Genomic DNA, 15,998 nt, shown 5'->3' with positions numbered 1-15,998 from the left:
GAGTGCTATAAGGTCAGGTGTAACCCATGGAAGATGGGCACCCCGTACCCTTATTCTGCGTAGTGGAGCATGGGTATCACAGAGTTTTAAGAACTCGGATTGGAAATAGTCGAGCTCAGTATCAGGGTCAGGAATTAAATCGATTCTGTGCCAAGGGCAGTTGGTAAGGTCAGCCAGAAACTGTTGTGGGTTAAAGTTTCTAAATGTTCTAGTGAGGAGAACTTTAGGGCTTGATTGGGGCGGTTTAATTTTCCTTACACAGTACACTATTGCATGGTCACTGAAAATGTCAGGAAGGATGCCAGATGATTGGATTCTGCTGGGATTTGAGGAGAGAATCCAGTCAAGCAAGGAATGGTTGTGCGATTTCCGGTTTGTTCATGTGGGTTGGGAAATGAGTTGCGATAGGTTAAGCGACTTGATTTGTGTGTGGATTTTGTGGTTTTTAGGGTCAAGCCAATTGAAGTTGAAATCCCCAAGAACTAGCAGCTCACTCTTCTCATTCAGAGAGGAAATGGAGCCAAGAAACTGGGTGATATCAGTCAGATTGTAGAGGGGCTTTAGGGGGGTGGTAGATGCCAGCAATCAGGATGGGCTTAGAAAAGGGGAGGCAGATTCTGCCAACTAGGATTTCAAAAGAGGTTGGTCTTGGGGGGCAATTTAACAGTGTAAATTGTAAGGTGTCTGCAATATAAAATAACACCCCTCCTCCTCTCTTTGACCTATCTCTCCTAGAAATGGAGTATCCCTGAATGGCAATATGTGCATCAGGGGTTTTAGGGGTTAGCCATGTTTCTGTAAGAACGATGGCTTTTGGTTTATGCATAAGGCACCATGCCCTTAGTTCATCCAGTTTGGGCAGCAGACTCCGGATATTTATATGGGCGAGAGATAGCCCTTTTTGGAATTTGAAGGGGGTATTCTCAGGGGTATGGGACAGAGTTGAAGTGGGAGGACCTGGGTTTTGTTCAATATCACCTGCTAAAGAGAGTAATAGTATTTGTAGAAATTTGAATAGTTGTTTGCAATTTGTTACTTTATGATGTTTGCCATTTGAGTGTGCAGTGGTTGGTGTGCTGGTTTTCAGGGTTCTCCACCAGCATTCGGTAGATAGTGCAAGGCTTTTGAGTAATCCGGGGTGTATGGTGATGTTGGGTGTGGGTCAGGAGGGAGGCGTTTGTAATGGATAGAGGGAGTAACATTTCCATGAGAGCACGAGAAAGAACAAAGTGGAGGTGAAAAGCAGGTTCATTATGCCAGAGGTAGGTAATGCTGCATTTAGCTGTTGTGAGCCAAGTGTGTGCGTAGACTAAACAGCAGGGATCATAGTGTTGTCAGAATAGCTCACCGTTTGTTGCCATGTGTAGAAGAGTTTGCAGTAGATCCAGTCCCCAGTCACCTCTAGTCAAACTATAGTCTAACTATATTTATCACTTAAAAGCTCACTTTAAATGCCTCACTATCTAATGCCAATGCAGTGCCTGCAAATGCAGGAGGGGTATTGGTTTTATACAGCTAAAGCCTGAAGTTGAAAAAGAAATCTGAAATGAGAAAACTTTAAATAAGAGATGCAATAATATATAATTAATAGATACAATATATGAGTATATAACCTCTATATATATTTTGTACATCTCAAATGAATGACAATGATGAAAGCTGATAATAGACTAACATGTATAAATAACCAATATTAGTTGTTTGTCAACCATCATATGTCAATCCGTAATCTCAGTTTGATGGTCTATCATATGGATGGGATAAACATGATGTTATTTATGGAGATAATAATAGTCTATATGAGTAGATATTTAACAGCAGATAAACATCTCACGGAATCATCCAACTAAAATAACAACTTATGATTCATTATACTATTAATTTCATGACAGAATTTCCTAAATAATTAAGATAATACTTGTTCTATAATAAAGACCGCCCCCCGGTCAACCCTCTCTTACCGCTAGGCTATTCCCGTTATTAGGGGTTAAGTCAGCTGTTTGACTTGGCTTGCTTTATATGCTTTCACTACTGCCTTGACTCCCAACTATCCGGATTTGTTTGCAAAAATCACATTTGTTATATGCTTCTGGATTGCACTCAGCAGCACTGGTCATTTGGGGGGCTCATCCGTCCCAAGTTTTTCCTCTCTGTAGCAGAGGCTGGGACTCCTGGAGTCAACAGATATAAGGGCAGCACTGGTAGCTTCCTGTGTTCTGGGGGAAACAGGGCTCCATACATATTACATTTACATTTTATTTCTTATTTTTAGAAATGTTTTCCTTTATATTATTTGCTTTCATACACACTGATATAAATCTGCATGATATATATGATATGAAAATCATGTGACTGCAGCCCCCCTCTCCAGCTTCTTCCTTTCCCTCCACCTCCCTCTATCTCTATCCCATTCCCCATTCCCCTCATCCACACCTGCACACTGCGATTGGCTGCTGCTTTTTATGTGATCTCTATCTTTAATTGCAGGGGCTTCTGGGAGTTGTAGTCCTGCTCTACCATTATTATAGTATTTACAGATAGATGAACTACAAGACCCATAATCCCTCCCTAAAACGCCAGACATCAGATATGATCAGCCAATCAGTGCAGTGCTTGGTAAACGCACCCCTCCCCTTCATGGCTGCAAGGTAATGATCTGATTTTCTTTGTCATCATTCACATTAAATACACACACAGCTATTGTAATACACAGACACTGTAACACAGGCACACACAGCTATTGTAATACACAGACACTGTAACACTGACACACACAGCTATTGTAATACACAGACACTGTAACACTGACATACACAGCTATTGTAATACACAGACACTGTAACACTGACACACACAGCTATTGTAATACACAGACACTGTAACACTGACACACACAGCTATTGTAATACACAGACACTGTAACACTGACATACACAGCTATTGTAATACACAGACACTGTAACACTGACATACACAGCTATTGTAATACACAGGCACACAACACTGACACACACAGCTATTGTAATACACAGGCACACACTGTAACACTGACACACACACACAGCTATTGTAATACACAGGCACACACTGTAACACTGACACACACAGCTATTGTAATACACAGGCACACTGTAACACTGACACACACAGCTATTGTAATACACAGGCACACTGTAACACTGGCACACACAGCTATTGTAATACACAGACACACTGTAACACTGACACACACAGCTATTGTAATACACAGACACACTGTAACAGTGACACACAGCAGCTATTGTAATACACAGACACTGTACACTGACATACAGCAGCTATTGTAATACACAGACACACTGTAACAGTGACACACACAGCTATTGTAATACACAGATACACTGTAACACTGACACACACAGCTATTGTAATACACAGGCACACTGTAACACTGACACACACAGCTATTGTAATACACAGACACACTGTAACACTGACACACACAGCTATTGTAATACACAGACACACTGTAACAGTGACACACAGCAGCTATTGTAATACACAGACACTGTACACTGACATACAGCAGCTATTGTAATACACAGACACACTGTAACAGTGACACACACAGCTATTGTAATACACAGATACACTGTAACACTGACACACACAGCTATTGTAATACACAGGCACACTGTAACACTGACACACACAGCTATTGTAATACACAGGCACACTAACACTGACACACACAGCTATTGTAATACACACACACTGTAACATTGACACACACAGCTATTGTAATACACAGACACTGTAACACTGACATACACAGCTATTGTAATACACAGGCACACAACACTGACACACAGCTATTGTAATACACAGGCACACTGTAACACTGACACACACAGCTATTGTAATACACAGGCACACTGTAACACTGACACACACAGCTATTGTAATACACAGGCACACTGTAACACTGACACACACAGCTATTGTAATACACAGACACACTGTAACACTGACACACACAGCTATTGTAATACACAGACACACTGTAACAGGGACACACAGCAGCTATTGTAATACACAGACACTGTACACTGACATACAGCAGCTATTGTAATACACAGACACACTGTAACAGTGACACACACAGCTATTGTAATACACAGATACACTGTAACACTGACACACACAGCTATTGTAATACACAGGCACACTGTAACACTGACACACACAGCTATTGTAATACACAGGCACACTAACACTGACACACACAGCTATTGTAATACACAGGCACACTGTAAAACTGACATACAGCAGCTATTGTAATACACAGGCACACTGTAACACTGACACACACAGCTATTGTAATACACAGACACACTGTAACACTGACATACACAGCTATTATAATACACAGGCACACACTGTAACACTGACATACACAGCTATTATAATACACAGGCACACACTGTAACACTGACATACACAGCTATTGTAATACACAGGCACACACTGTAACACTGACATGCACAGCTATTGTAATACACAGGCACACACTGTAACACTGACATACACAGCTATTGTAATACACAAGCACACACTGTAACACTGACATACACAGCTATTGTAATACACAGGCACACACTGTAACACTGACATACACAGCTATTGTAATACACAGGCACACTGTAACACTGACATACACAGCTATTGTAATACACAGGCACACTGTAACACTGACACACACAGCTATTGTAATACACAGACACACTGTAAATATGACATTGTATTGTATTGTATGTCTTTATATAGCGCCATTAATGTACATACAGTAGCTCTTCACAGTAGTAATACATGGGGTAATCTAATAAATAACAGATAATATAAATAACAGATCATGGGAATAAGTGCTTTAGACATAAAAGTAACATTAAGGAAGAGGAGTCCCTGCCCCGAGGAGCTTACAGTCTAATTGTAATACACAGGCACACTGCAAAACTGACACACACCGCCATTGTAATACACAGACACACTGTAACACTGACATACAGCAGCTATTGTAATACACAGACACTGTAACACTGACAAACAGCAGCTATTGTAATACACAGACACACTGTAACAGTGACACACAGCAGCTATTGTAATACACAGGCACACTGTAACACATACAGCTGCTATTGTAATACACAGACACACTGTAACACTGACATACAGCAGCTATTGTAATACACAGACACACTAACACTGACACACAGCTATTGTAATACACGGGCACACTGTAACCATGACATACAGCAGCTATTGTAATACACAGACACACTGACACAGCAGCTATTGTAATACACAGACCCACTGTTACACTGACATATAGCAACTATTGTAATATAGAGGCACACTGTAACACTGACATACAGCAGCTATTTTAATACACAGACACACTGTAACACTGGCATACATCAGCTATTGTAATACACAGAGACACTGTAACACTGACATACAGCAGCTATTTTAATACACAGACACACTGTAACAGTGACATTCAGCAGCTATTTTAATACACTTTTCTGCCCCTCCTTACATCTCAGCCCTAATTTCTCGCTATGCACCATCCCAACTGTTGCGTTCTGCTCAAGGAAGTCTTCTCTCTACCCCCTTTGTATCTAAAGCCCTCTCCCGCCTTAAACCTTTCTCACTGACTGCCCCACACCTCTGGAAGGCCCTTCCCCTCAATACCCGACTAGCACCTTCTCTATATAGCACCGTGGCTAATACTATACACATGATACATAAAGCTTGGCCCCCTGCAGACGCACTTACCAGAACTCCCTCCTACTGTCTCTGTACGTTCTTCCTACCAATTAGATTGTCAGCTCTTCAGAGCAGGGACTCCTCTTCCGAAATGTTACTTATACATGTATGTCTGAAGCACTTATTCCCATGATCTGTTATTTGTATTATTTGTTATTTATATGATTGTCACGTGTATTACTACTGTGAAGCGCTATGTACATTAATGGCGCTATATAAATAAAGACATACATACATACATACACAGACACACACTGTAAGGCTTATAGTGACGGCGACGTCCGGCTACGATCGATGGAAAAATCAAATTGAGATTTCCAGCGATTGCGACCAAGCCGTCGCGTCACGCTTACTATAAGCGCACGCAACGGCGGCAATGCATTTGTTTTGACGTGACGTCGCATCGCTGTCACTATAAGTGCAGCCTAACACTGACATACAGCAGCTATTGTAATGCACAGACACACACAGGGCCGCTGACATGGGGGGGAGCCGGGACCAGTGTCCCAGGCCTGGGAACTGCTGGGGGCCTTGCTGACCAGGCCTGGCTCTCTGCAGCTGCTGCAGGGCCTTCTTTGCCGGTCCTCTCTTGCGCGGAAAGCTGAGTGTTATTTATGGGCGAACCCAGTTTCTGGCGAGAGAGGGAGGTCTGGTGTGGGAGAAAGGCGCTGGAGCACTAGAGGCCTCAGACCACTCCTGTATTTTGTTGGGGGGGAGGAGGGAGGAGTATTGTATTTTGCTGGGGGGGAGGAGGGAGGGGTATTGTATTTTGTTGGGGGGGAGGAGGGAGGGGTATTGTATTTTGCTGGGGGAGAGGAGGGAGGGGTATTGTATTTTGTTGGGTGAGTAGGAGGGAGGGGTATTGTATTTTGTTGGGGGGGAGGAGGGAGGGGTATTGTATTTTGTTGGGGGGGAGGAGGGAGGGGTATTGTATTTTGTTGGGGGGGAGGAGGGAGGAGTATTGTATTTTGTTGGGTGAGTAGGAGGGAGGGGTATTGTATTTTGTTGGGGGGGAGGAGGGAGGGGTATTGTATTTTGTTGGATGAGTAGGAGGGAGGGGTATTGTATTTTGTTGGGGGGAGGAGGGAGGGGTATTGTATTTTGTTGGGGGGGAGGAGGGAGGGGTATTGTATTTTGTTGGGGGGGAGGAAGGAGGGGTATTGTATTTTGTTGGGTGAGTAGGAGGGAGGGGTATTGTATTTTGCTGGGGGGGAGGAGGGAGGGGTATTGTATTTTCTTGGGTGAGTAGGAGGGAGGGGTATTGTATTTTGCTGGGGGGAGGAGGGAGGGGTATTGTATTTTGCTGGGGGGGAGGGGTATTGTATTTTGTTAGGGGGGAAGATGGAAGGGTTTTATATTTTGTTAGGGAGCAGGAGAGAGGGATATTGCATTTTTTTGGGGGGAGAGATATTGTATTTTGTGGGGGAGGGGTATTGTATTTTGTTGGAGGGGAGGAGGGAGGGTGTAAGAGGACTGGATTTATACCCTTGGGACTTTGGCTCCCAAGGGTATGAACACTGATTGGGAATTAAAACATTTTTTGAAATAATTAATATTTATATTTTTCTTCAGTCTATTTTTACTTTACTTAATTGCATTTTCTCTTTTCTCTTTTTTGTTGTTTTATCTTTGATATATATATATATACTAGCTGAGAGACCCGGCGTTGCCCGGGATATAATTTTGGGGGGGCGTACGACAGGGTTAGGCTTCCCCCCCCCCCCCTTGACAGCTAGGTGGGTGACTGAGTTGACTGAGTGTGTGGGTGACTGGGTGGGTGTGTGACACTTGACTGAGTGGGTGGGTGACTGAGTGGGTGGGTGACTTTGGGTCGGTTTGACTTTGGGTCGGTGGGTGGGTGACTTTGGGTCGGTGGGTGGGTGACTTTGGGTCGGTTTGACTTTGGGTCGGTGGGTGTGTGACTTTGGGTCGGTGGGTGTGTGACTTTGGGTCGGTGGGTGGGTGACTTTGGGTCGGTTTGACTTTGGGTCAGTGGGTGGGTGACTTTGGGTCAGTGGGTGACTTTGGGTCGGTGGTTGGGTGGGTGAGTTGGGTCGGTGGGTGGGTGAGTGGGAGACTGACTGGGTGGGTGAGTGGGAGACTGACTGGGTGGGTGAGTGGGAGACTGACTGGGTGGGTGAATGGGTGACTGGGTGGGTGGGTGACTGACTGGGTGGGTGAGTGACTGACTGGGTGGGTGAGTGGGTGACTGGGTGGGTGAGTGGGTGACTGACTGGGTGGGTGAGTGGGTGACTGACTGGGTGGGTGAGTGGGTGACTGACTGGGTGGGTGAGTGGGTGACTGACTGGGTGGGTGAGTGGGTGACTGGGTGGGTGAGTGGGTGACTGACTGACTGAATGGGTGGGTGACTGGGTGACTGACTGAATGGGTGACTGACTGAATGGGTGACTGGGTGACTGAATGGGTGGGTAACTGAGTGGGTGACTGAGTGGGTGGGTGACTGAGTGGGTGGGTGACTGGGTGAAAGTGGGTGACTGGGTGAAAGTGACTGGGTGGGTGACTGGGTGGGTGTGTGGGTGGGTGACTGAGTGGGTGACTGAGTGAGTGGGTGACTGAGTGAGTGGGTGACTGAGTGAGTGGGTGACTGAGTGGGTGGGTGACTGAGTGGGTGGGTGGGTGACTGGGTGAAAGTGGGTGACTGGGTGAAAGTGACTGGGTTGGTGACTGGGTGGGTGTGTGGGTGACTGAGTGGGTGACTGGGTGGGTGGGTGTGTGGGTGGGTGACTGAGTGGGTGACTGAGTGAGTGGGTGGGTGACTGAGTGAGTGGGTGGGTGACTGAGTGGGTGGGTGACTGAGTGAGTGGGTGGGTGACTAAGTGATTTTTTGGGTGACTAAGTGAGTGGGTGGGTGGGTTACTGAGTGGGTGGGTGACTGAGTGGGTGGGTGACTGAGTGGGTGGGTGACTGAGTGAGTGACTGAGTGGGTGACTGAGTGAGTGACTGAGTGGGTGACTGAGTGGGTGAAAGTGACTGGGTGGGTGTGTGGGTGACTGGGTGACAGTGCGTGGGTGGGAGACGGTGTGTGACTTACCTTGACCCCGTGGCATCTGGCTGGGGCAGGAGGTGAGTTCGGGAAGCTGGGGGGGGGCAAGAGTGGCAGGTGTCCCGCGCCGCGCTTCCCCTCTCCGGTAGCGTCACACGTGATGGGGAGTCCCGCGCCGCGCTTCCCCTCTCCGGTAGCGGCGCACGTGAGGGGGAGTCCCGCGCCGCGCTTCCCCTCTCCGGTAGCGGCGCACGTGAGGGGGAGTCCCGCGCCGCGCTTCCCCTCTCCGGTAGCGGCGCACGTGATGGGGAGTCCCGCGCCGCTTCCCCTCTCCAGTAGCGGCGCACGTGATGGGGAGTCCCGCGACGCTTCCCCTCTCCGGTATCGGCGCACGTGATGGGGAGTCCCGCGCCGCTTCCCCTCTCCGGTAGCGGCGCACGTGAGGGGGAGAGCAGGAGGGCCGCGCCGTGAGGGGGGAAGAGCCTGGAGTTTGCTGCTGAGCAGCAGGGCCGCGCTTCCTCCGCGGCGCACGGTGAGGGTGAGGGTGATGGTGCGGCTGGGGATGTTGCGGAGCGTGGGGATTTGGGTGAGGTGGGGAGGGGGGAGAGAGTGAGGGGCACCGGGAGAGTGAGGGGCACCGGGAGAGTGAGGGGCACCGGGAGAGGAGGGGCACCGGGAGAGGAGGGGGGGGGGTGGAAGGTGAGCTGCGGTCCAACTGACGGGGGAGAGTGTGTGTCCCTGTGTGTGTGTGTCCCTGTGTGTGTGTGTCCCTGTGTGTCCTTTGGCCCGTCACTCCGCCTCAGGCCAATGAGAGGTGTGCGGGGGCGGACCAAGGGACCAATGAGATTTCCCCTAGGGACACCGGACATCCAGGCAGGCAGGCTGGCATGCATGCATGCATGCAGGCAGGCAGGCAAACATACAGTGCTTTCACTAATATAGACAGGGAGAGGGAAAAAAAGAGGGAAAAAAACGGAGCACTATCTCCAATGCTGTAAAAAACAGCCAATAAACCACAGGGTATGCGTTCCCAAAATAAAGCTATTTAATGGCTCAAGAATCAGTTACAAAACACACCAACGCGTTTCAGACCTTAGTGGTCCTTTATCAAGGTGAATACACAATTTCTAAAGAGAGTGTGATTTATACTTCACTAATATAGTATAAGATATATATATTTATTTTTTGGCATTAAATATTTATATTTTTCAATATTATTATATGGTAATTTATTGATTTATATTTGTCGGTTATATATTCCCCATCAGTGTATTCCATGTGCATCTCTCTTTCCTCCCCCCTCCCCTTTTTAGAGATATCTGTTAGATATTGCCCTTGAACTATTGTCATCCAATACTCTGTATTAGATGGACTATTATCAAGTCCATCAAAATATTGTTAGAAATATATGCTTTATTGTTATGCCTCCATTTGATTCTCCATTTCATTCTATTTGACTGCCTACAATGCTGTTCCGTTTTTAATGTTGTTGTATGTTTTTTGATATGTGTTATTCATTGTTTTTATGAACTATCACGCATGAATACTGCCTACTGTTGCCTCCTGCAGACATACAGTGTACACGCATTACACGCACTTGATTGGGACTGCCCCCTGACGTGAGGATGGTATTTGCATACCATTCATCTCATTGGCTCCTTTGTGAGCCAATCAGATCGTAGCACGGCGATTTCGCGCTTTTTTTCACTGACGTCATTGATCAGCTGGAGAAGGGGGACTCCTATATCAGTTGCGGCAGACGCAGTGTAAAACATCTTTGACAAAGGGCGACGGGCCGAAACGCGTTAGAGTTCTTTTACACATCCCATACCATGATGTCAATCACGGATTAAAGGATTTTTAGCTTCTCCTGGTGTCTAGCCCCCTCCTTTGCTTGCTGTGCTCCGGTGCCTCCCCTGTGGGATTTCTCCTGCCTATATCCTCATTCGTGACGCACGCTCTTTTGGACATCACCAGCTCCTAACTGTGAGTTTAACCATTCCGATCATTGCGGTTTGGGTTGTACCTCTCTGTCTTTGTCTCTCTCCAGAGGGACGTCAATTACTGTGTTTAGGGGGTCAGATATTATTTACTGACCCATACCTTATCAACACAGGTCCTCCACATTTAGGAGTATATTTAGAGATATTGTTTTCAAGATAGGTGTGTTAATAAGTCCACCATCATTTGCTATATCATTCATGATTGCATTGAATATTTAGACATTGACTCTCTACAGCTGAGCTTGGGAATTTGGAACCTGATTTTCCTATCTGCCTATTACAAGAATAAACCTGTGTCCTTTTGCAGAAGGTTCTAGAGGTCCTACCAAGTCTACCCCAATGCTCTCAAAGGAAACTGACACCAAGGGTAGAGGAACCAAAGGGGCTGGTTTTTGTCCCTTCGGACTAGTTAGCTGGCACTCCGGACATGCCGCACATAGCTTAGCAATATCACTATGCATCCCTGGCCAATAGAATCGGGATGAAATACGGTCCAATGTTTTATCCCTGCCCAGGTGACCACCCCAAGGGATAGTATGGGCTAGAGTGAACACAGATTTAACAAACGCCTTGGCAACCAATATCTGTCTGGTGACCTCCCCTGTTTGTGTCTGCCTATTCACCCTATACAGGATATCATTTGATAATTCAAAATGAGGGAATACTATCACCCCCTGTGCATTCAATATCTGCTCATCAATTTTTACCACCTTATCATACTGTCTAGCAAGGACTGGGTCTTCCCTTTGCCTCTGGCGAAAATCAGGGAGGTATAGGTCTGGTAAATCTCCAGAGCCCATATCCCCCTCCCTCTGGCCATCCCCAGCCATCACTTGTGACTTCTGGCTACCAGAATGGTCTCCTTGAGACCCAGATTTCTGCAACCAGTCCTGTTTGTCAGATCGTCTTTGCTTCCAAGTCTTTGGAACCCGGTGTATCCTGGGGAAAAAGGTCTGCCGAGAATTGGAACAGTTTGCCAGGGTTCTCCTGAGCCATAGAATAAGGCTCCTCGTGAGAGACTGGAGCCATTAGGTCCGAAAAGAAAGGCCAGTCCCGGCCGAGCACAACAGGGGCAGGGAGCCAAGGAGCGACTCCTACTTCGAGGTAGGCCTCCTGACCTTTTACCTGTAGCCGGATTTTGGCTGTCGGATACCATTTAACATCGCCGTGTATACGTTTCTATTCTCCATGGAGAGTCAAAAGAACACGTTAGGCGGTAACAGTTCCTGGAAGACCAGAGTTTTTCCCAGAGCCCGAATCTACAAGGGCATGGATGGTTTATCCCCCAACCTGGGAAGTAGCCAGGGCTTGTAATTTTCTCCAGTGAAGGCCGAGGCGACGGTCCTGCTGAAGGAACAATCCATCTGTGGACAGTCCACCTGCCGGTGACCTTGTTCTCCACAGGCGGAACATGGAGAGGATTCCCTCGCACGAGGGGTCGTGGATAGCGCTCCGCTGGACCGGATACTGGGGACCAGGCATCTGGTGGGTCCTGTGAGCGACGTCCTCGGAAGTTCCTCTCATTTGGCGACAAGCCGACATCAGGAAGGGGATGAGGGTCTCGGCGATGCCCAGCGTTTTGACTTCTTCCTTGTTGGAAGGACTGCTCTTTTCGTGGCAATTGGCAGTTGCGCATGCAAGGGCCATAGTTTCCCCGTTGTTCCAATCTCCCTCTTTGGGTCTTCGCAAGTGCTGGTGAAGTTGGATCCGTCGGGTCCAGGGCACTCGCCTGATCCTCGGCACCAAGGAAGTTCTCAACGAGTCGGACCGCCAAAGCTTGGGTTTCAGCAGCATGGCATTTTACCCACGAGCGTGCGGAAGGGGGTATTATCTGTAGGAATTGTTCCAGCACCACTTGCTCAAGAATTGCCTCCTTAGTGCGCTCCTCGGGTTGCATCCAGCGAGTACACAAGTCCAATAACCGCTGAGCGAGGACCCGGGTCTCTTCTTAGCGGTGTACTTCATGTCCCGGAACTGCTCCCGGTAGGTCTCTGGGGTCAGACCTAAGTGATCCAGTATGGCGGCTTTTACTTGTTGGTAGTCCATTGCCTGACCTGCTGGGTGGCCCCGATATGAGGCCTGGGCTTCTCCTATGAGGAGCGGGGCCAAAGCAGTTGCCCAGTGATCTGCAGCCCAGCCCTGAGCTTCGGCAACCCTTTCAAATGTCAGTAGAAAAGCCTCTGGATCTTCGTTTGGAGCCATTTTCCTCAGGAGGACCGGGGGTTTGTTCGCAAGTTCTGGACTGGCAGACCCCTGGAATTGGTTCAGCAGCTTGGCCATCCGCTCATCCTGTGCTGCCTGCTGCTGGGTTCGGAGCTGGGTTTGCTGCTGCAATAGTAGTTGGGCCTGCTCCTGCATTAACAGTCCCTGCTGTTTGGTCTGCTCCTGCATTTACAGTCCCTGCTGTCTGGTCTGCTCGCACAAAAACTCTTTTAAAAATTCTTCAATTTTTCTCATTTGTGTGTGTGTGTGGCCCTTCAACTGCAGGGGCCTCTCAAAATTCCGGCACTTCTGACACCATATGTTGCAGGGTACATGCAACCACACACGCGGGTTCTCTTGATAAGGCTTCTTTATTGAGCCTTAAAAATATACAGCACACAAAAACAAAATAGCTTCTCTTCAGCATACAAAAACAAAATAGCTTCTCTTCAGCAGACAAACAAGGCAGCTTCTCTTCAGCATGCAGGACACAGTTCATACACATGTACTTTGAAAAACAGACCTTATAGCAGTAATCTCTTCAGTATTTCAGTCCTGTCTCCTGACCAGCTAGCTTGCATGTGTGTACAGCCTGGGGGTTTTAAAACACCTTGATTATGCAGCTGGGGTCAGACTAATTAAGCAGCCCTTCTCAACTGAAACTTAACCTCGTCACTGCTGCACTACAAGCCTAAACATAGGTTTACCAGGTATATGACTGGTGACGTTCATTCACCTTGTCACATGCCCCCTGAGCCTGGCGCTGTTCCAGCTCAAGGAGGGTGCATTTCCTCTCTACGGATTCGCGCTGCAGGGTTTGTACCCCTGACGCAGGCAGCCGTTTCTCATGATCGAGCACCTCCCCACGGAGCCCCTCGATCCCAGCATCGCACTGCTTGCTCGCACCCTTGACATACTCCTGACACAGAAGGCGTAAGTGCACCTTGCCCACGTCCCACCACTGACTCAATGTGGTCAAGTCACCCTTGCAACCTCTCCAGGCCTTCCAGAACTCCTGGACCGATGTCGCAAAGCACTGGTCCTCCAACAAGGAGGAGTTGAAGTGCCAATAGGTGGCCGATGGTAGTTGTGGTCCGTGAACGACGCCAACCTAATGGCACTGGACCGACAGCCTGGCAAAGAGCCTCACTCTCACAGGCCCATTAGATGGAGCATACATGTTTAGTAAATTTAACGTTTAGTCCAGATGCCAGACCCGGAGGTGGAATAGACGGCCTGGGATAACAGCCTTGACAAACGGCAGCTCTGGCTGGAAGGACTCGGAGAACAGGGTCACCACCCCACATGATGATGAAGGGAAGTGGCTGAAAAGACCCTGCCTCGCCACTCCATGTGCTAGCTGGCTTCAGCCTCTGGAGTAGTATGGGTCTCCTGCAGGAAACTCACATAGTACCCTCCCTTTAGCAGATAGGAGAGTACTTGGAACCGGCAGAGACCATCCCTACAGTCAGTAACATTGAGCGTGCGGATGTGCAAGGAGAACTACTTGTACCAACCACAGAGGCTGTTCCTCTTGAGGACTGGTACTCAGCAGCTGGTTGTAGAATTTCCATGCTCGGAGATGCTCCGGGCTCCCAGAAATCTTGGCCCAGTGGTTGTCCCTCATATAAACCTGGAGGGAGCAAAGGATGAGATTGACATTATCCCTTAGCATCCAGAATGGGGGTTAATCCCATGGCATCTCCCTCCACAGATGGATGCACATGAGGAGATATAGTGGCCCTAAGAGAGCCACTGGTAAGTGGTGGTGGAGTGATAATGATCGGGCTGTCCCTAAATGTCACCTCATCAGGGACAGCAACCACCCATTTAGCAGGGATAGTGTTGAGGACCCCCTTATAGTCTAGGTGCAGGCTCTGATGCCTTGTGGCAGTAGCCTGCTGCTTATTCCCTGAACCTGGGGAGGCCCCTTCATTTCCCTGCTCTCCAGACCCTCGTCCACTATAACCCCTGCAGGGTCTGGATATAAGGATTCTGCTTGATCCGTTCCAGGTTTTCTGTCTGTCCTGCCCTTTCTGCTCACTGTGGCCATTTTGGTTACTGGCAGTCTGCTTTATAAGGCTGCAGTTCGTTTATAAGGCTGCAGTGGTCGACAAGCAAAGTTCTGTTTGCTGCAGCTCCGTTTGACCTTCGGTGTCACGCATTACCCTGTCGCCTATTTGGAATGCCTGTTGCTGACCCCCGACCATGACCCCGGCCTCGCTGCCTTCCGCCTGCCCTGACCTTTTGCCTGTCGCCTGGACTCTGCACCTCTGCCGCCTGCCCTGACCTTTGCCTGTCGCCTGGACTCTGCACCTCTGCTGCCTGCCTTGACCTTTTGCCTGTCGCCTGGACTCTGCACCTCTGCCGCCTGCCCTGACCTTTTGCCTGTCGCCTGGACTCTGCACCTCTGCTGCCTGCCCTGACCTTTGCCTGTCGCCTGGACTCTGCACCTCTGCTGCCTGCCCTGACCTTTGCCTGTCGCCTGGACTCTGCACCTCTGCCGCCTGCCCTGACCTTTTGCCTGTCGCCTGGACTCAGTTCAGAAAACTCAGAATACTCAGTTCACTCTTATTATTATTATTATTTAGGCAAAAGCAATCTGTTGAGAAACTATATTGCAGTGGCCGCTTGCAAGAGTACTGTACATTCACATAAAAATGAAGACATTGCTGCCTGACTTAACAGAAAGGCACTGATGAGATAGTACAAAAAAGTCTAATTTATACCTCAAAAATGGGCGGGCACACATAATTTCATATGTCATTATTTGTTATACATTTGCTATATATTTTAGCAGACTAAACACAATAGAATATTTATGGTGCCTGCCTGACAATCTCATCCTCCCCCTCCAAGGCTAACAGCTGTATATCTCTTGACTAAGGCTACACTTATAGTGCCGGCGACGGTCGCTGGAAAATCAAATAGAGATGACTTCCTGCGATCACGACCAATCCGTCACTCCATCGTGCGTCGCTTCG

At 48.0% G+C, this 15,998-nt stretch overlaps 1 protein-coding gene across 2 annotated transcripts in view; it reads left to right on the top strand.

Moving 5' to 3' along the window:
• Positions 1-2,531: 2,531 nt before the first annotated feature.
• Positions 2,532-15,998, top strand: part of LOC142465289 (uncharacterized) — a 58,225-nt gene continuing 44,758 nt past the window's right edge. For both annotated transcript variants that reach the window (XM_075569312.1, XM_075569309.1), the window contains exon 1: positions 2,532-2,648. The gene's annotated coding sequence lies outside the window, so the exon portion shown is untranslated. The remainder of the gene's footprint in view (positions 2,649-15,998) is intronic.

This window comes from Ascaphus truei, chromosome 13, assembly GCF_040206685.1.
Source record: "Ascaphus truei isolate aAscTru1 chromosome 13, aAscTru1.hap1, whole genome shotgun sequence".
Taxonomy (NCBI): Eukaryota; Metazoa; Chordata; class Amphibia; order Anura; family Ascaphidae; genus Ascaphus; species Ascaphus truei.
This window is presented reverse-complemented; position numbering and strand designations above follow the sequence as displayed.